This window comes from Harmonia axyridis, chromosome X, assembly GCF_914767665.1.
Source record: "Harmonia axyridis chromosome X, icHarAxyr1.1, whole genome shotgun sequence".
Taxonomy (NCBI): Eukaryota; Metazoa; Arthropoda; class Insecta; order Coleoptera; family Coccinellidae; genus Harmonia; species Harmonia axyridis.
Window position 1 is genome coordinate 21,207,032 of NC_059508.1, and position 22,782 is coordinate 21,229,813.

Consider the following 22,782-nt stretch of genomic DNA (forward strand, 5'->3'; position numbering starts at 1 on the left):
GAATTATTTCACTATAGATCAATGGCGTAACTAGAGTTGACTCATGGGAGGGGTAACCCCACTTTGGAAAAGCAAAATCTTTCTTTCTTTCTTTTTTAAAAAATTTTTGTTTTTTTTTTGTATTGTTACTTAGAATTTTTTTATTTCTTCTAATCAATGGTGAGGTTATGTCCCCAATAACCACTTCTCGTTACGCCTATGCTATATATATATATACAAATCATCTATCTGAACCTCAACTTGCATAAAATTAATCGTTGAAATTCTGTTGCACTCTCAAATTCTGTGAATTACTTACCGATTCTTGGTAATGAAAATAACTATGGAGGATTTTTTTCTCATTACCAAGCAACGCTAAGTTATTCACAGAATTTGACTGTGTAATCCTATTTTCCTGAATATTATTATTCAAGTACCTAGAGGTTTTTCGGTCAACTCCATTTTGATTTGATATAAAAAAAAATCCCTAAATGAAAAAATTAAAATTTCGTCAAGTTATTGACAAATCTGACAAAATCGTTCAAGTTCAAGACATTTATGTTTAGGTATGTTGTTATTTTTTGAATATTTCTGTGAAGGGTTCACCTTGGTTATAATTGTAGAAAAATTATGCATTAATAGGGGATCGTCGATTTCATATACCTACATGAAATTACCGCATTCTTTTGTGATTATTTCATATCAACATCTGGTATTTTATGACAAATTTTTTCAAAGTCTTGGCCCTATTAACCTAATCAGCCTTGCTTCAAAAAGTAAGTTAGGATTTGTAAGGAGTTATTCGCATGGCTTCGATGGAGAAACCGTTTGATATTTAATGATTCTGTGTACATGTTCCTGTTGGGTAAGAAAGAAAGTAAAATCGTGAGGAATATAACAGAAAAATTTTGTGCTGAAGACATTAAAAAAAATCGTGTTCCATGTTAGAAAAATTTCTTCAAAGAAAATCTCAGAAAAAAATATGAAATTCAAATTGCCAAACAAAAACAAATCATAAACTTTGTAGCTTTTTTTTCATTTCGATTTTGTTTTCAAAAATCCTCACCCTTTCCGTATTGAGTACACAAAAATACTGAGATATGACCTGAATCTGATATTTCTTGAAAGGTTGCACATAACTGACTCCACTCAATTCAATATTTCTCAAGAATGATGTTCAACCCTTGTATCATCTGGCTTATACTTCGAAAACAAGTCATATGTCATTGGACAAAAAAAATTAGACAGTTGATGGTGAGACACTTACTGTATTTGTTCAATAATTTCCTACTGAATATGTTCGATGAAGATGAACATAAATTTTCTCATTGAAAAATCCAATTTATCTAAAATCAGTTGATACATTTTGATGAAGACCATGCTAATGAAATATTTAACTTTGTCTTTTGAATATTTCCTGATTTGAAATTGATGTCATTTTTAGTAACGGAATATGCTTTTTGTTATTTGAAACACAATTTCATATTCTGTGATCACTTTACATTTTTCAATCCTTCCTAAATCAAAATGTCATCCCTTAAAGCAAAAAAAAAAAACGGTGGTCATATGGAACATAAGATTAGATATATGAAACTATTGATTGAATTCTTGTTTTTCTTTATCATACTTCTGAAAAATGGATGAAACTTCAATAATACAAACGAGAAGCACCATAATATTCTACCCTATATTTTAGAGAATAAGCATTTCAAATTAGTAGTATTATGTATAACTCTTACACACTAGTTCTCAACATAGATTTTAGCTGACCAATAAAAAAAATGGGTTCTCATTTGAAAAAAAATTTTGGTTGTCTGACTCTGACATTAAAATAGAAACAATCTGCATGTTCAATAGAATTTTCAATCAACGTAGGAGAAATTGGTATGTCTTCTGATAGAAACTAGAAAATTAGGAATTTTTATGCAAAAATCTGCAAATTGATAACATTGGAATTTTGGGAGTTCTTTCAGATTTCACACAACTTTTCTGAGAACAATATATAAATAAAATTAAAACAATGTAGAATTCAATGGGTAATCTGATTATCAATGATAAAATGATCAATGAAAGTTAGTATCAATTCCAGTTAAACCGAAAGTCGAACGAATCTGAAATTATTTCCAAGTATTTATCTCTTATAACAGAGCTTAAATAAAAGAGTTTATCTTTAGTCTTTCTCTGAAATATTCTAACGAACGGTCTTTGCGAATCACCCTGGAGGTATCGGGTTGTCAGTCAATGAGCTTGATGTTCATATTAACCTCTTCATTGTTACAGCCTGTAATATTTCAATGTTCATTTTTGTGCTCTGAAGAAGGCAAAGTGTTCATCCGAAAGCTAGGCTGGTCAATATGAACATATGAACAAGTTTGAAAGCATATTCCTAATTTCCATGATTCTCAAGTGAAAATTCAATGAAGTCTACTGATTATAAGCTGAAAATGAAAGAAATTCCTGCGATGGACCATAAAATCTATCTGTTATGATTATTCTTAATATTTTCTTAACTGACTTGAGCAAAGGAAGTGGAAATTGAGAGGGAAGAAGACTGAAATCGAGGTTACTCGATAGGTGAAGTCATCTCATTAATTCTTTCTCTCTAAGTCTAGTTGTCATTGAATTACGATTGACTTATGATTTTCCTATTAATTCATCACAAAGAATGAGAATATTCATAATAAATAATGATCCGAAATTTGTAAATGATGAATCCTTGATGAAAATATGGAGGTTTCGAAGGTTTCGAGAATGAAAAAATGTGAAAAATTAGATGAAATATATTCCCATTTCCTCAAAAAGTAAAAAATTCGATGAACTGATAATAAAAAAGAGGTATTTTAAGTAGATACCAATATCAATAGAATTTTAGAGGGAAAGAAACTTCAATTTTGAGGAAGTTTCACACGGAAAAGCTTTTTTTATGCATTTTCATATTTTGAAAACTTGGTTCTTCATAGGCGGTTATCTCATCACTCATCAATAAAGCAAACTGACAGAAATATAATAATCATTTCATAAAATGTTTACAATACATGATTATTCATAACTGAAACCTCATTTTTTGGAATATGACAATTAGGAACTTTCCGAGTAAATATGACATAACCTGTTAATCAATTACAATAATTATTTTCTACCATTCAGAACTGAATTCGTTATAATTCGATGTGAAAATCTCGGCACCGTCCATGTATACTGCATTTCGTTTTCATTTTTAGAGAAAAATATCCTGCATATAAAATCGTATAACGTTACAACAACCCCCCCCCCCCCCCCCCGCCAATATTAATGAAGGATCAGAATAACGAAGCAGGCACCTCTCCGAATGCGTAATACAAATAAAACGTTTGGTCGTCAAATGAACTCATTAAATACAGTTGGGTGCATATACGTATCCGAGTCAATAGAACTTGTGCAGACGCTAAAAGGCAACACTGTGGGACGTCTAAGATACACAGGTTGTACGCATTATATACTTTCGGTCGTCAAATTGAAAGAGGATGAAAGGGTATGAGATAGCACTGAAATAACTGAAAAAAAAATTGGTGTATGAGAAAAACTGAGTACGGTTACTGAACCCACAGGGGCACACTTCATTATATACCTGATGAAATTTACAAGAAGCCGACTATTTCTGATGGACGTTGTAAGCCTAGATTTATACTGGACGTCTATCAGCACCAGGATTTATATATATATATATATATATATATATATATATATATATATATATATATATATATATATATTGCTCATATATATATATAGGACTCAGAGGATCTCGCCTTGGTGCTAGCACCCGGCGAATCTAATTGAACCCACGAGAGTGTATTGCTTCAATACTTCCAACATGGATAAAACACTTTCAATTTAAAACGTACCTACTTGGGTATCTTCAAATAGTTTAGAAATTATAAAAATATAAATTTTAATATGTATTACATTGATGTGGAAACATTCGAGTAAAATTTACAGCGCTCGGATTTACTGATGTGAAAAAGATTTGGCTAGCATATAATACATAATTGAAATTGCCAAAAATTGTACGCTATCTATTCACAAGAAACAATTTTTATAATTGGATATGACCTCAGTTTATCTTCGAATCCTGAAATAAGATGCGATTTTTTTTTCATAATTCATTTAGGTATAATGATGCCACATATCCGTGAGTACTTAATAGTCGTTGAATTTAATAACATCATTTTGTGCACAAAACCTTGAGTTTTTTGTTATGATTCGAGGCTTTTGTGATGGCTCCAACGGGTTCAGGAACTGCCTTTGATCTTTTACCGCCTCAACATAAAATTGACGACGAATTGGTTCATTCGTTGATTCTCAAGAAACATTTTACTCCTGTATACCGGGTGTTCTAAATGATCGTATACAGGCAATATCTAGCTTAGTTGACAAGATAATAAAAAAAAAATTGTACCTTCCCAATGATGTATGAAAAAGGTTCTTATATTTGAAAGCCCTGTGGTAGCTATCTACTTCTCACTTATTATTTTGAAATGACAGCCCCGGTATATTGTCAGTGAAAATTGCGTGTCATTTTTATTGGAATACAACGATAGCACATACTTGGTATTTTTTTATTAATAACAAAAAAACATTAACATTTTGTGAAATATGAATTGCAACTAAAATACCTACTATGCAATTCAAAAAACGAAGAAACATTTAAAGCAAGTGTTCAAAATTATTCATTATTTCATAAAAGTTCATCGAGTCTAATTCAATGTTAATTTAGTTATTCAATTTGTTAACTGTTAACTCAATTTGACCAGTTTCAGTTATTTTAATTTTTTTTTTACTTCGTTATTAATTTTGTCATTTTTAGCTATATTATTGCGAAGGAATAGACACAAAGTTGTCAATATTTTATATTTATAATAATTTCAAATCTATTTGTGGATATCGACCTGAGTCCTTCATAATAAGTTTGATTACAATATGAAATAACAAAACAAAAAAAGTATATAATATAAACTTAAGCAACATTCAAGTCGTTCAGTTCTTGCCGTATTGTGCATGTCGAAAATTTTCTTTGTGGGTGTTGTGGCGGATCATATTTATATTATTCATTATTATATTATTTCTCGATTTTTTCAAACAAAAAACTCATCTATTTCCATATGTGAAGTTTGTATAAACTTGGGTGGAGGCATTTCATTTTTATAAGGATACTTGAATAACATAAAAGACGTCACAAAATATTATTTTTTTTGTTGAAATTACTCAAAAAATACAAAATAAAATGTGCTATCGTTTTATTTTAAATAGAATATACATATATGTATATGGACAATATAGAGGGGTGCCAATTGAAATTGAAAAGTGAGGGGTAGCTACTACATGGCTTTCAAATGTAAGGACCTTTTTCATACATCATTGGGAAGGTACTCTGATGATATTCAGAGGATTTTTTTTTATTATCTCGTCAAATGAGCGAGATATTGCCTGTATACAAAAACTTGGGACACCCGGTATACAAGTAATAAAGTATTGTAAATGTAATTATTGTTGGCGTATGAATAAGATAGATAGTGGCCGAAGTAGAACCTTCAAATTGAGGACAAAATAATATCCAGGAGACAGAACAATTTAGAGCCTTCCTAAACACCAATCTAGACCTTTCTTTATGGTCTCAATCTTTTAAGTTTTAAATGTTCATACCTTTTTTCTACGACTCTACCTAGGACACCTCTTATCTCTAATCTAATATTGTAAAATGAAAAATTTATCTACCTGCATATTATTCCTAAACATTGAAAGATAAACCTATTCAACTTGGCAAAAAAATATATGTATTTCTTTCATATGTACCAGATTCTATGTACAAGATTTCTGAAATAAATTTATTATTATATGAATTATGGCCAACAAGTTATGAAAATAAATGTAAGTAAGAGCTTCACGTTAACAGATATTTAAATATTGAATAATAGGTATAAATGCTCAACAAGATCATCGTTTTCCCGGAAATAATTAAAACTATTCATCTCGAATTTTTTAGGAATCAATTTCTTTCATAAGCTTTTATAAACTTTCAACTTTATTTCTAACTTCGTACAAATTCAAAATAAAGCTTTTTTTTTAATATTTGCTCTTTTTAATGAACCGTTGAAGAAAATATGCTAGTCATTCGATTTGGATCATCCATTTTAGATTTTTTCATTGCATTTACGAACTTCTAGTCCAGATCATTTTCATTATCACAAGGTGTCCTTTATTCGAAATTATAAAGTATCAGAAGTATATTGAGCTTCTGACAAATGACTGTTTCAAATATTTCGCTATATCTTGGTTTCTGTTCGAGACATTCGAAAAATTTTAAAACGTTTTTTCAGTAATTTTCTTGGTTTATATGATACTCATAACAGATCATACAAATTAATCATTGTTTTAGAGATATGAAGGAGATTTTGTGTTTTTTAAATAGGACTATATTTTTCAAGAATGACATCCGTTTCAAAGATATCGAGTTCTTCGACTTCGTTTGATAGGAAAATAAATCAAAATTAAATACATAATGATAAAAATGAATATTTTTCATTTATTTCGAGATTTAATTCATTTTGTGTCCATTATAAGATTGTAATCTAGTCATATATAGGGTGTCCCATTTAATTAGAAATTAATTATCGTTTTAGAGATATTGTTTTTCAAGTGGAACACCCTATATATGACTGAATTGTAATTAAACAATGATCACAAAATTAATTAAATCTAGAAATGAATGAAAAATATTTATAGGTATAAGGTGTCCCATCATAAAACGAAGTCGAAAAACTCAATTATTAGTATTATCCTCTAAAGAGATGACATTTTGGAAAAATCAAAAACGGAATGCTTTTCAACAGAATCTGCGGCTACAAAGACTGCGTTGAAAAATTTTTAAGAAACCTATTCTCCTTTATATCAATAATAATAATAATAATAATCAATAAAAATTACTGCAAGAACAATTTCGAATTTTTTGAACTTCTTGAACAGAAATCAAGATATAGCGGAATATTTTTCAGAAAACCCCTGCCAAAAACATAGATTGGGGGTACCCGAAGATTTTTTCTCTAATTCTTATAGTTCGAGATACTTTCAGTGAGCATCGAATTTGGGACACCCTGTACTATTGTTCGAGAATTATTTTAATATATAAATTACGAGGTACAGATCTCAGTAAAAAATTTAATTTCAGTATCTACAACATATGAAAGGAGTGCTGGAACATTAATATGCTGACACAAAATTGAAGAAAATATATGTACATACTTTTGTTTGAAAGCTTTAATGTATTGTCATCAAATTTTATTAATCGTGAGATATCTTGTTGCTATGACGCAACACATCAATAATTTGTTTTTCTGAACAGAACAATTTCAAACACATTATTTCGAAGAAATGTTGGTGAAATTCAGTAAAATCTAGTTATCATTTTCGTTTCAATTCTAGTGAGTTTGTGCAGGTTTTTTGAGCTTTGCTGAGAGTGTCTTTCTATGTTGGTTGTTGAACAGCATCCCAGTCGCATAATTCTGAAAATTCGAATGAAAATATTCGTGAACTGAATCATCGAATTGTAATTCAATCCTTTCTTCGTTTCAAAATACATTATCCGGTGAATAAAACATGCCTTGAAATTTTCATTGGCATTTGCGTCTCAGACGAAGCGTAATGTGTATTTTACGTCCGTCCACAAAAAAAATCGAGAAGGTCGTACAAAATTTCTTCTCGATAACGTCTGATGTATTCGCCTCGAAATAATGTCCAGCCAAAACAGCTAGGCTCCCAGAAAATAAAAGTCACAAATTATGTGTTAACGTACGAAGGAAACCCACAATATGCGAGGAACTAAAAGTATCCATCGACTTTTAAAGGTCAAGGTTTTCATAAAATACAGACAAGAAACACATCTTGTCCATTTTCCAACGAAAGATACAAATTAATTGAATGTGTAATTCGGCATTTCAAGGAGATTGTACCTTCACGAAAATTGACTACTTAAATGCCCCACTTCGATCATTTTTATTTCATTCTACAATTTATTTACACATGACGGTTCTGTTTATACCATTTCAAACTTCCACGAGTTGAGTAGAATGACGTGATTTGAGTTATTTTTACATCAGAAAGGTCAATATCAACGAACAGTTCAGGAACATTTCTACCTATTAGATATACTCGATTTTTTCAGATATTTGTTTTGAGCGCTCGTCATTGAACTGATCGCTCCATCATTTCATGTCAATGTTTTAAATTTTCGAATTTTGAGGCAATAATTGTTTTAAACGACTTGAAATTTGCAAGGCCTCTTCGGGTCTCTAATGCCGCGGTTGAGAGGGAACATCATCACGTGACTGCTCGGTTCAAAACGAAATCAGAGAAATTTTTTTCAGCAAATCATCAATTTTTATGGGGTTTTCACATCATTTTTAACAATAATCGACATTGTGGTAATTCAAGAATTTCAAGTTAAGGATGAAAAAAATTATAATTTTGGTTACTTTTCGCAAAGAAATTGATGATTATGGTATTGCTACAAAGCACTGATGTATTTTGAAAATATTCTTGAAAAAAATCCTATAAAATTCATCATGAAAGAGGCAAAATTCATAAAAAGACTTGTTAAGTACTTTCTTTCAATGAAAGTTGGAATTATTGCATTATCCTAATTTATACTGATCATTCAATCGTTGTGGTAATACCGCACATGATTTTTGTTTCTCCTCCTTTGGGAAAATTTTTGACAGATCACAAGAAAGGCATTTGGTGGTGTTCCCTCGTTAATTTGTTATTGTGCAAAATACGACCAGAGGTTTTGAAAATATGGCCATTCGAAATTCTGTGTTACTGTTACAAAACTACGAATTCGATCTATATGAAAATTTGTATTTCGATGTAAAATGACAATTTAGAACTTTTATGTTGACAGCAAAACCAATTCCATAAAAAATTCAAGAAGAATTTTTAGAATATCAATTTCAAATTTCGTGCAAAATTTTTGTTTCCTTATTTATTTCCAAATGAAATTTCTCTTTCGAACGTAGATAGAAAAATTAAGCTGGTGTTTTTTATTGAAAACGATTTAACATCATATTTCTATCTGTGGTCCAGATTTCTTGATTAGCCTCTATCTAAATTGCAATATTACAATAGTAATAAATTTTGAGTTATATTGATTAGCAAGCTTATAGATCTACTTATCTTGTAGATGAACTTAGCTGTAAGATCTACAAAGCTGGTAGATTCACAGAGTTAGGAACGTATAGATGTACACAATTGGAAATAAATATTCTGTTTTTCATAGCTGGAAATTATAAAGACATAAACAAAACTAATGATGAAATTCTTTGTAATGCAATTGATTGAAGCTTACGGTGTGCCCTCTTAATGACAGAAAAAAAAATTGACTTGCGTCATATTTTTATTGGTCACCGATTACGATCAAATTTTAAACATAAATTTTCATCTTACGGTGGTAATTGAGAACGATTAATAACTTAAACATTGTCTATGAGTAATGACGATAATTGTTGTATATCTATAAATCTGTTTTTCTATTCACCTACTGAGAATCGTGCAGTTGGAACTCTGGCTGGTCTATAAGTGTTTTGATGTGATACTGGGATGATAGCAATGGGTTTTACGCTTGTACGGGGGGTTTATGAAATGAGGACAACTTAAAAATATTCATGAAAATATTTTAAGAGATTATGATGTTCATTCGGCTTCAGACATTTATTATAAAAGGATCGGTGGACATCTTGAATGAAGAGAATTCCTACGAAGTTTTTTTAAATTCAATATTAAAGCTGGGATGTACAATTTCGAATCGAATTATGCCATAAAAGCGAATACAAATATTTTACTTGAATTTATCATTTTCATCTTTGACATACAAATAAGATCAACAAATGAAATTTTATTGCAATTCGTTCGTTCATAACTCTGGATTTGCTTTTTAGAATTTGTAGAATCCAATAGACAACGTTGTTGTCATCTTAAGGAATTAAAACGCAATTTTTAGTTTCTGTCGAAATATTATTGAATATATTACGTCCACAGTTAATTCAAAAAACTTCATATACTCTATTTCATGTTTGATTTGGTCATGACATAACGACATTTTCAATTTCCTTATTTTAAATCTTTAATCATTTCGGAAAAAGCTATGTGCACTATATGGAAGAATTTTTCAATTTATTTTTGGGTTGTGAGCATCTCAATATGTTGAGTCTGAAAGAAATTTTTTTGGAATTCGTTTTCTCATAACACTGGAACTTTGGATTCGCTTTTTAGAATATGCAGAATTAAAAAATCGCATGAGGAATCCTTTTGTCGACAATCATCAGCTTTTTTCGGAAACTGACGAAATCTACATTAAGTTTGACAAAAAAATATGGTTGCACCTAATGAATTCTTAACTTAATGAAGTTTGACGAAACTACGGTTGTTTGCTATACCAGGAACTATTTAATCATTTTTATCATAGGCAATGATTCTTATGGCTCGAGAAACTGATCCCCAAAACTCTAATTTATACATTTTGTAAAGAAGGAATCGAAATCAGTGAAGCAGTTTTTTTAAAAGGATTGTCGAAATTATTCTATTAATTATTATCTATTTAATTAGCACAACTTCATTCTATACTCACGCGAAGTAGAAAAGTATTAATCATCAGTTTGGTTTAGCTTTTTCGATTAATCATCGATTAGTTGTACTTCCACTAGAAGAAGGAAACGAACCCGATATTAACTTAATGAGATAGCACAGGCAACTTGTTACTTGGTGGATGTCCCCTGTAGCTAGAAGAAGCTTAGCCAGTGAATTATTCTGTTGAATAACTGTACTTGGTGGATAAAACGCCAAGGCAACACATTCGATTTTGAGAAACACTTTTATACCTTGAGTGTGTTAATAAATTGCTTCTACGGTTCAACAACTTGAGGATTTATCTCGGCTCTCTCAAGGACAGACATACCAAAAATGGAATGGATCTTTTTGAAGTTCGTGACTAAAGGTAATTCGATGTTTTCAGAACGATCAGTAGACGATCAGAGTAGGGGCTATTTCTTTTATACAGCGGTTTACCAACGTCTCGTGGATAAAATATCTTTTATAACATACGTTTATGTACCCGAAGACGGAGTTCCGATTATTGCCGATCGTTTACAGGGTGTCCACTCGTACGAATTTCTCATTTTGATTTGGTGGCATAAGTATTCCTTCTTGGAATTTTTTTTCTTATTCAGGTACTATGGAATATTTCAATCACTGCAAATTCTAAATTATGGTTCATTTTTTCCGCATTCAACGTTCAATGTCAAAAAAAAATTAAAATATCTATGTAAAACAGGTAATTAAATGAGATTCGAAATCCGAATAAAAATTTCAAAAATTCAGAAACTATGAGTGCTAAGATGCGATAAAAAATATTATATTGATATTATCATATCGGTATGTTTTCTCAATTTTATGATTTTTATTTTCTGAGAAATTAATTTTTTGCATTTTGTCGCCCTAATTTTGTTTCATCTATAAAACTCATGGATCAAATTTGAGCTGGGAGGTTCACTTAAGGCAACATAATTTCATTCAGATAGCTCTTAGAGTTTCCGAGAAAATCTCTGGACGACTTTTTTTTCTTGTTCAAAATTTCCATACATAGGTCTATATAAAAATTCTGTTTAGAAATTTATCGTCAAAAAAGATTCACATATAACAATGATAAAAAGACCATCTATTGAAAGGAATTATGTATTATTCATGCATACATTCATTCATTTGGAGATTTCTGCAGGGACTGTTACTTTTTCCTCTAAAAAATTTATATCTGTTTCATAAAATATCATGAAGAATCTGTCTGTTTTGTTATTTTTTTTACCACAATAATGAATTTCATATGATATGATATGGCTCCGGTCAAATTTTCATTTCAAAAACTGTCGACTCACTAAAAAGGAATCTATCTGTAATAACAAAAGAATTAAAATGAAAATAATGTAAGACCTGAATATTCGATGAAAAAATTCCATAGTTCGGAATTGATATACTGTTTGTTGACTATTTTTCAACAATAATTCGCGTTACGCCAGTGTAGAAAGTCCTTGCCTTGTTGAATTTTTCGATATCGACATAGGTGAATGTAATATCTATCCGTATACTGCAACAATTAAATCCATTTCATACAGATTCTTGAATAATATCGTTGTATATATTCGAGTTATTCTAACAAGCAGATAAAGCTGGCTATTGGACACGCTCCAAGTCACCTGAATGCCAATTGCCACCGTAAAAGGCACCTCAACGCCTTCTTGATGAATTTGAAATTTGTTCCCAGATTTGTCGCAATAACGCGCATGTGTTTATTGGGCCGTTAAGAGCGGAAGTTTTTTTTTGCGTATGAAAATGAGGCGGAATTGAACCCTTATTTAATTATTCTACCATGCCTTTTTGAGCGCTCGGAAGGAATTAGAAACTACAAAATTTCATTTTGCAAGCTTCGTGCAAAATTTGGTGTTGAAAGTGTCATCAAAACCATAGAAAATTTGAGTGGCATATAAAAAAATGAGTAAAGCACTGTCTTGAAGTCATGAGCACTTGAGGGCACGTCATTTATGCGCCAATTGCAACCATGGAGATCACCTATATATATAGAGATGTGGTCTCTAACGGCGCCATTGGAGACTGAATGAACGAGCGCTAAGAAGCTCTTGACTACAAGTCAATGCTTTCCTCATTTAGGCTTCGTTTTGTTTCTGAATTTTTGAGAATCATATGATTTCCACTTATGAGAATCAGTTCCATAATTTAATCCTAGAAATTGCAATTTGATCTACAGACTATAGACTGAAGTGTGGTTACTACAAATTCATTATAATATTACGCCCACTGTGAACTCAAGAAACTGCATACTCAATATAATTTATTTTTGGCACGTTTTTTTTTTGGTAGATGATTTCTCAGAATCTTCTCATTCTAATCCATTAAATCTTCAATGATTTTCAATGAAAGCTATGTGGAGTAGATGAAAGAATTTTTATATTTCGTTTTATATCATAAGAATCTCAATATATGTAAACAGTATTTTTTCTCCTTGATCTCAAGTTGCTTATTTATATTAAACACATGAAAAGTTTGTTGATGGATTTGACATCTAAATGAAAATTGGAATGGCTTGGTTCAAAGTGGAATAATGTCTAGTTTATTACATATCTGAAAAAGGCATCAGAACAGGCACGGTCGGCGAAGGCCCGTGAAATGAATGCCTTCGGTGGCACAGTGGTTTGGGAGACGGTTGTGATGCCGAAGGTACCGGGTTCGAATCCCGGCTAGGTCATGGATGTGTTGTACATGTTATGGTATGATGAGGTTACATGTAAGAGTAGCTTCAAGCTAAATGTTGCCTTGTTATATCTAATTGAAGAATAAAGTCGTTAAAAAAAAAAAATATATATTAGGCCAATTGAGAAGTCCCCGGTCTGATGCACAGATGGCGGTGCTAGTATCAAATCCATATGAATTTTAGTTAGTACCTACCTTCAAACGATACGTGTCAAAATTTGACAGCAGTCAGACTGTGTGAGATATTACGTTGTGAGTGTAGCTACTTCTGTTATTTGAAAAAAGATGGAAAAACGAATTTCGTTTGCTGATAAAATATTGCTTTTTGAAGAGAAACAATACATTTGAAGCAAAATCTTGGATTAATGAAGAGTTTCCGGGGTCTGCACCAGAAAATCAATCATCATTGATTGGTATGCTAAGTTTAAACGTGGTGAAATGAGCACCGAAGACGGCGAACGCAGTGGACTCCAAAAAGAGGCTGTCACTGACAAAAAAATCCAAAAAGTTCACAAAATAATTTTAAATGACTGTGAAGTGAAGTTGATCAAGATAGCAGACATTGTGAAGATATAATCTGAACGTGTACATCATATGCTGTATATCATACAGCAAAATGGGTGCCGCGCGAGCTCATAATCGACCAAAAGTGTTCATGATTCTGAGCAGGGTTTGAAGCTGTTTTAAGTGCAATAAACCTGAATTTATGCGTCGATATGTGACATTGATGAAAAATGATTCCATCATTTCACTCCAGATTCCAATCGAAAGTCAGCTGAGTGGACTGCACACGATGAACCACTGCCAGGAAAAACACAACAGTCAGCTACCAAGGTTATGGCATCAGTATTCTGCGATGCGCAAAGTGTAATAGTCATTGATTACCTCCAAAAGGGCCAGACCATCAACAGTGATTAATATATAACGGAATTGAATCGTTTTAAGGATGAAATCATCAAAAAACGGCCCCATTTGATGAAAAAAAGATGCTGTTTCATCAAGACAATGCGCCGTGTCACAAATCAATGAAAACAATAGCGAAATTGCATGAATTGGGCTTCGAATTGCTTCTGCATCCACCTTATTCGCCACATCTGGTCCCCAGCGACTTTTTCCTGTTCTCAGACGTCAAAAGAATGCTTGCTGGAAAGAAATTTAGCGCTGATCAAGAAGTAATCGCCGAAACTGAGGCCTATTTTAAAGCGAAAGACAAATCGTACAACAAAAATGGTATTGAAAAGTCGGAAGATCGCTATAATCGCTGTATCACCCTCAAAGGCAACTATATTGAATAATGAAATCGAATTTTGCCAAAAAATTTTACTATGTAGACCGGGGACTTTTCAATTGGCCTGTTAAGCATGAAAAAAGGCCTAGTGTAGGTGAAAAATGGTGAAAATATTACAGAAGGTGTTGAGATCGCGTCGGAAAATGCCTATAGGCATTTTTCATTTTCTATAAATTCGCGCCAGATATATCCGTTAGATGTTGTTTATCGTAAACATCTCAATTCATCTTATTCAAGATGCATCTTACTCAGTTCTAATTGCTTACGGGTTCGAATTGATATTATTGGAAATATTCATGAGACTCACCCGTGGAATAGTCAAGATTGAGGCTTGGAACATTAATGATAGACCAGATATGTCGATATCTACCTGCCTAGGTTTCCTTCAACGATTAATCATTTTTGTCCCATGTCAGATTCACCACTTTGACAAGAGACGGGATAGAATGATGACGTATTACGATGCTCGTGTGTTCTTGCCGTGAGAATCGGGATCTGCTGCACGACATTAAACTTTTTATTGGCGCATTTAAAAGTAATTAATGATGAAAGTTAATTGAATCACGAAGATTCATTGTTGCTATGAATGGGGTTACATATGACATCTTCATTCTTCTCAATGGAATCGGGGTGTTCTATTAAAAGGGTACGAAGATAAAATATTTCGTTCTTTTCAATAGTAGATCATACTTTTTCGGTAATCAAATACCTGAGTATTTGAATAATGATATTTTCTTGAAACGAAGAATTGAAAATGAAATAAATTGGTTTCGTGATACTAAACTAGAATCAGATCAAGTGGTGTCACAACTTGTACGGACAAAATAAACGCATTCAAACTATTGCTATTGCTGTACTGGTTGTACTTATAATAGTTCATGGAAACCATCCTTTGAAGTAGCGAAAACACTTCAAAGATTTATTTCTTTGAGTTAGAAAATATGACGTCATCGGTGACGTCATGCCAATTTGGTGCAATTTTGGAGAAAAATGTGTTCCTATGAGTATTAGCAATGCTTGGTTTCAACTGAACTTGAAGAAAATAAGAAGCAGTTCCCCAAAACCTGTCAAATACCGGGTTCATTTGAGGTTAAGCATTATTAGCATTCAATTGAGGTTAAAATTTGGAATAATTTCGTTAGATTAATCTCAATGAAATCTCACATTTGAGTTTTTTCATATTCCAGGCTATCAAAGAAAGTCGAAAGGTTAGCGTACTTAACCTTCAAGTGCTATCAGTGAAACAACGGCCACCCACGCCTGAAATTAGTTCTAATCGCCTCATCTACGCTGGATTACTCCAAGAGCTATGGCATGTATGCCAATTTGTTCAACAGCTATATTGTCCTAGACAAGACGGTACGTCGTTACCTTGCTTGTTTATAGGAAATAACGTGGATTACATCTTAACATCATCAGGAACAACATATCATCGAATTTCAGATCACGTTCGATATTTTTCGTGTGTGTTTGTCGATTTGTATATATGCATGAAGATTGGATTTACATAAGAGCATCTTTTGACATTCAACCTCTTATGTTTTCATTCCCAATATCGAAATGGAAGAATAATAATAGATATTACTTTAAGTTTCTGGACACAAATCTGAAATAAAAACCTTCTAGGCTGATATAGCACGAAAACATAGAACGATAATAAATACTTCATCACAACATCATTTATAACTTTTTTGAAACAGTTTTCTTGAGGAAACGAAAAAGCATAAAAATAAATCGTTTCTTGGAAGATTCCACATATCCCCTTCCTTTAGTTATATTTCATTATATTGACACTAAATTGTAGAAGAATTCATTATATTCAATATTTATTATAATTAACTCACTAGAAAGAAGTAGTTCATCCAAAGGTGTACTTAACCCTTGTAGTCTACAAAATTTGAACATAATTTAATCGGAAATAAAAGTATAAGGAATTGAAAAAAAATAAAAATACGAGTATAACAAACATAATTCACAGAGACAATCTAGAAATTATGATGATGAGTAATCGAGGAGATACATTTTGTTTTTTTTCTTGAATTTTTTTGGTCAAACAGTTGATATTCATGAGGAACAACGTTGTGAAGCTTGTAAATATTATAGATGAAACTTCTTTAAACAGTAGACACTTTCTGCATTCTGTGATTAGTACACGATAATATATCTGTACGATGTATGTCGATATTATGAACGTTAATTCTGTAAACTGATTTTTTGTTGACATGTGGCTTTTCTTTGAAATGATATTACCTATATTATTGTAATATAAAATAAATACCATCTGACCTTGACCCAATTATCGAAGTAGGGACAGGTTTTGATATTTTCAATCTGAAACTAAATTTTAACATAGTCAATTCAAAATTTTAGAGTAGGTTTTTGATTGCTTCAGCCGGTTCTGCCAAACGATCTTGATTAGTTTACAAGCGGACACTACCAGATGCGATTTAAAAATAACTCAGAATTTCGAAATAAGTCGTAGAGGTCAGGTCGATTAAGTCGAGCATTGCATAATTTGTTTTCGAATAAATATTAACATACATTCACAGACTTTTCCGTACTTCAAGACGATATTTCATTTCTGTTGTTTATGTATCCAATACTAGCAAATTATCAATTACCATCATGATGATCTTGTACCTGTTGTAACGTAGTAGTTCTCATATGTTTTGTATAAAACCACCTTGCTCTGCGGCAGATAAACCTTGTCTGACTGTAGTTTCAAAGTTTAAAGAACGATCTTTCCTCCTCTAGTCAGATGCCCCCTCTCTGTTCCCCCCTAGGTACGTCACTGCCGCGCCACAACCTTGGCGTTTCGCAAAGGTTAAAGATCGTTCTTGTGTCGTAAAATATTTCGTATAAACCTGACATCTGAATGAAATTTGTGGGATATTCTAAGACGTTCTTTCTCATTCCAGCGGGATCTTAATATTTAGAACTTTTCGACAATTAACATCTTACCATATTCATAATGATACGTGATTAAAGAATAGCAGAAGGCTAGGTGAATTATCAAACTTGACATTGGCAGGCTTCAACTATTCTATCGGAGTTGGTTTGATTCGTTTCCACGATTCGAATTGAGAATCAAAATATTGATAAAGAACAAGGGAATGTTATGAATTACAATATATTAAAAATACTGTGTGATTATGTTTTTTGAAACGTTCGTAAGATCTAGGTGCCACGTGATCGTCTGATTTTAACATTGGCACATTACGTGAAAAATTGAATTTATTGTTTGTCGTAATTTTTAATCGCATAATTTTCATTTCGAATGAAAAGTAAGTCTCTCTTTTGATTTATCAAACATCTCAATAAAATATAATAGGTTTCAAATTCAAGTCAGAAATCAAGGTCATGATGACACTTTTCACAAAATACTGTGAATTCGTTCACAAAATATTATTTTGGATCATCACAATTGTATTTTGTCATTATTATCGTCAGAATGCATCAATAACTAAGTCAATTCGGTAGATGAGTTCGATATTTGCTTGGTCGTAGATATTTCATGACTGAAATTACTTATTCCTGGACATCTTTCACGTTGACAGTTTTGAATAGCAGAAACTAAGCATGTGTTTCTTTGTTTTATTCTTCTTCTTCTTCTATCTTTTATAATGTGCCGGGCTGTGTTTTATTCAATCTTTAAATTATTCAAAGAACTAATTTGGATATAATATCAATAACTTTTCTACCTGTAAACTCTACCGTAATCCTGGAGACTTCAACAGTTGGTTAGGAAGGAAACACCCTATGAAAAAGAAGAAGAAAGTTTATTTTTTGCCTAATAAACTAATTACATCGCTGTGGTATATAATACATTATAACCAGTGCGCAATATTGAATCAATAATACTTCTGAAAAGTGTCTATGAGAGAAACATTGAATAACTCGGGAAAAATAAGATGAATAAATATAAATACATTTCCTCTGATAATTCGAAGAAAATGAGCTACGAATGTCAGTTATAAATCAATCAATACGAGTTAAATTTTCATAGACTATCAGAAATGAATTAGACATTTATAGAAAATTAAACAGACTACTGCTTTCTGATTTCAGTTGGGACCACTGGGAATATTACTAAGTTTGGAGGGACCTATATTTGTTAGCTACCTTTCGTAGAAGGGTTTAGTTCTAGATACGTCCAACTTGTTTCTGACTACTTGACTGAATTATTTAGTGTCAACAGCAAAACGTTTTTTGCTACATAGAAGAACAACATTGCTAAACGATCCACGAATCGATGCAATTTGTTACAATTGTGCTGGTTTAACCAGGCCGTATGCCATTGATTGAAATAAATGATAGTCATGTCTCTCGTTGTATTGCGACCGTTTGTCTTTCAATGCACTGCTCAAACGCATTAATTGCGTTTGATAAGGATCGGTTGTGATTGTTTCAGTCGGTTTGAACAACTCATAATACACTTCGCCGAGATGGTGCCACCAAATACTGAGCATGACCTTGGAACCGTGAATATTCGGTTTGGCCGTCGACGTGGAAGCATGGCCTGGATATCCCCATGATTTTCTGCGCTTGGGATCATCGTAATGAATCCATTTTTCGTATCTAGTCACAATGTGATGCAGAAATCCCTTCCGTCTTTGCCTTGCAAGCAGCTGTTCACAAGCAAACAAACGCCGTTCAACATCTCTCGGCTTCAACTTCTACGGCACCCAATTTACTTGTTTCTGAATCATTCTCATTTCTTTCAGGCGTTTTGAAATGGCTTGTTGCGTGACTCCCAATGATACTGCCAATTCTTCTTGAGTTTGACACGAGTCTTGATCAAGTAATTCCTCCAATTTTGCATTTTTGAAAACCTCCTCTCTTCCAAACCATGCTGGTCTTCGACGTCGAATTCTCCGTTCTTTAGGGGTTAAAACCACTCTCGGCACTTTTTTTCACTAATAGCGGCCTCGCAATAGGTATTTGAGAGTATTCGATGAGCCTAAGCCGCGGATTTCTTCATATTCAAGCAGAAAATTAAAACCTCCCGCAAATGACGATAATTTGACATCTTCAATTGAGAATGACTTAATGACACAAATCTACCTAATATTTCAATGATGTTATGTTTACAAATACCTTAGCTTATTTTATTATATCTATTTATTTCGACTACCACTTACCGCTACAGCCATATATTGCTAAACGGCGGAAGAAAAGTTGTACATCTAATATTTAGTGTCAACAACAAAACATTTTTTGCTATTTTCACTAAACCTGTTTTTTCCGTGTAGAAATCTCGGAAAGGCCTGATTCGAATCTTATCCGGTCTGGTATCTCGCGAATGGCACCATCGGACATCTAGGATAGTCCAGGGGGTCCCTTAATGATCTGGCCATTGAGCTAGATGTCCGATTCAGTGGCACTGCACTCGCTAGAATTCCGCGACACACCCTTCGCGCTAAATTTATGAATATATGTTCAGCGCTGAAACTGAATCGTTGATTTTTGATCAATTGTGTTGAGGAAGTTCGTTATATAGAATGAGCGTGGGCCTGCTCAGGATTTATCGTTTCCAGTTTTTCGAGACACTCATTACCGATAGCGCGTAAAATATGGTCTATTAACAATAAATCCGACGAACAGTCCATCCTAACGTGATATGATAGGCATTCGGTTTCTGCCGTTTGCTTAGCGATAGTACTGGTAATTACTTCGAATAAATTCGATGTAATTTAAACGAAAAATCTTTCTATTTGCAAGTCACGGGAAATGCTACTCGCGTTTGCTTAGAACACTCCTTCTCACGGACTATGCGCTGGACATGATTCAAATGATATTATTTATTTGACTGTTGCATTATTAGGAATTACTTTTCATCATTCTAATGTGACTTATTATTCATCAAGAGTAAACACGCCCATGATACTTTGTTGCGTTTGATTGTGCCTAATTTATTTGCACTCGGCGAACCCTCGACCTATTTTGGAGAGGAATTTTTATTAAATTATTTCTGTATGCTTATCCGCGTGGCCTGAGCTGTATGCTCACAGTATGTATGTAGATTGCGCGACATCTTTCCAGATTTTTTTTCCAGTAACCTCAGGAGTTCCGCAGGGCTCCATTCTCGGTCCATTACTATTTTTGATTCATATATATATATATATATATATATATATATATATATATATATATATATATATATATATATATATATATATCAACATCATTCGGCAGGTGGTCTATCCTCATTAGGACTCAGAGGATCTCGCCTTGGTGCTAGCACCCGGCGAATCTAATTGAACCCACGAGAGTGTGAAACAAAAAAAAAAAAATATATATATATATATATATCCACCTATTTTGATTGCGATGACACCCAAGTTCGTCTACCGTTTCATCCCTCTCTTGTTTTTCGTGCTATTGATCAGTTCAACGAAGATTTGTCAGCAATAATGTGCTATTGTCGGTCAAATACACTGCTCAACAATTGATAGGGATCACTTACTTGTTCTAAATTTATTTCTGAAATATTCGCTCCAAGATTATAAATTTAGTCAGATATCAGAGTATTTTCAGTTGATAATATGGTTCACTTGAGAAAAGAATGAAAAAATGGAAAGTTGGAGAGAAAAAAAGACTTTATTAGGAACACTCAAAATTCTGTGTTTGAATAACATAAAAATTTTATGATGAAACCACAAGAAGGCTGAAGTTTCGGTTAAGCTAGTACCTAGTTGGTCCCCCACGAGCTCGTCTCAAGCATTCTACCCTACAAGGCATACTTTCGATCAAACGATTTATAAAATTTTGGGGCAAATTCGTCCAAATATCCCGTAAAGCGTTAGAAAGGTCCTCCAGGTTATTGATCGGTTGTTCTAAGGTTGACAATTGTCTAGACATCTCAGACCAGACATGTTCGATGCAATTCATGTCTGGAGAGCGAGCTGGCCAGTCCATCCTATCAATAGCATGAGATTCTAGCGCTTCATTAACCAGACGACTACGGTGTGGACGGGCATTATCGTCAATTAAAATGAAATTCTCGCCCACGGCAGCCGCAAACGGAACAATTATGGGTTCAATAATCATATCGTGATATCTCTGGCTGGTCATGGTAGTGTTCTGCAGAACAACCAACTCTGTGCGTTGGTTCAAACAAATGCCTCCCCATACACATATAGAACCTCCGCCAAAAGCTTTTGTGGGTACCATAAACTGTTCTGCATACCTTCGACCTCTTTCCCTCCAAGCAAGAATACGTCCATCGGAGTTGACTAAACGAAATCTAGACTCATCCGTAAATAAACATCGGCTCCAATCTTCAAGTGTCCAATTGCGGTGCTCCTCAGCCCATTGCCGTCGATGAACCCGGTGTTCCCTATTCAAACGGGGATGTTGTACCCTCCTACGTGCTCTCAAACCACAAACATGTAGTCGTCGTCTTACAGTCTGGTTCGAAATTAAAACTCCTGTTGCAACTCTCAGTGATCTATTGAGCCGCGACGCCGGGTAAGTGGGATTTCTCCTAGCATTGAGGATCAAAAGACGATCTTGAGCAGCTGTTGTACTGCGCTGCCGACCTCCCCCATGAACATAAGCTACTGAGTCGTTTTGCATGAATCTATTCCAAGCCTGACTCACGACACTTTGCGAAACATGCAACCGCCGGGACACTTCTCGCTGGGACAAACCTTCCTGTATCCACCGTATGATTTGGTCCAGTTGCACAGGAGCCAAACGTCTTCTCGGCATGACTGATAAGCTGATATTGTTCTCATTTCTTCAATTATTGTCACCTTATGTGTTTGAACGAGAGAAAAAAACATATTTAATAACAATACCACATTGCTTTTCACTCCACCTGTAACAGCCTACAGATAATAATCGATTTTGTGAACAAGAGCCGATGAAGTGAGGGAGACTTTGATATAATCAACTCAAAACATCTTACTTTTTCCTTAGAGAACATATAATGTACAGATATTCACGAGATAACTTGAAAAAAATACAAATGAAGAGAAGTTCAAAAGTGATCCCTAGCAATTGTTGATCAGTTTAATTTGAAAATGAATGTGAAAGAATGTTTCCACATACCTTTCTTCGTCAGAACGCTTTCTGTTACAGTTGAAGTGTATACAGGTGGTGAGATAATTCCATCTTGTTGCAGGAACCTTGGCTTCATTCATGATTGTCACCTAAGATATAAG

At 33.2% G+C, this 22,782-nt stretch overlaps 1 protein-coding gene and 1 long non-coding RNA gene across 4 annotated transcripts in view; both read left to right on the forward strand.

Moving 5' to 3' along the window:
* The window catches only part of LOC123686697 (protein grainyhead), a 169,350-nt gene that overhangs the window by 17,699 nt on the left and 128,869 nt on the right, over window positions 1-22,782 (forward strand). The gene's annotated exons all lie outside the window — the stretch shown is intronic.
* Window positions 1-22,782, forward strand: part of LOC123686699 — a 69,623-nt gene that overhangs the window by 12,221 nt on the left and 34,620 nt on the right. The window contains exon 2 of the long non-coding RNA XR_006748482.1: window positions 15,802-15,973. This is a non-coding gene — a long non-coding RNA (uncharacterized LOC123686699). The remainder of the gene's footprint in view (window positions 1-15,801; window positions 15,974-22,782) is intronic.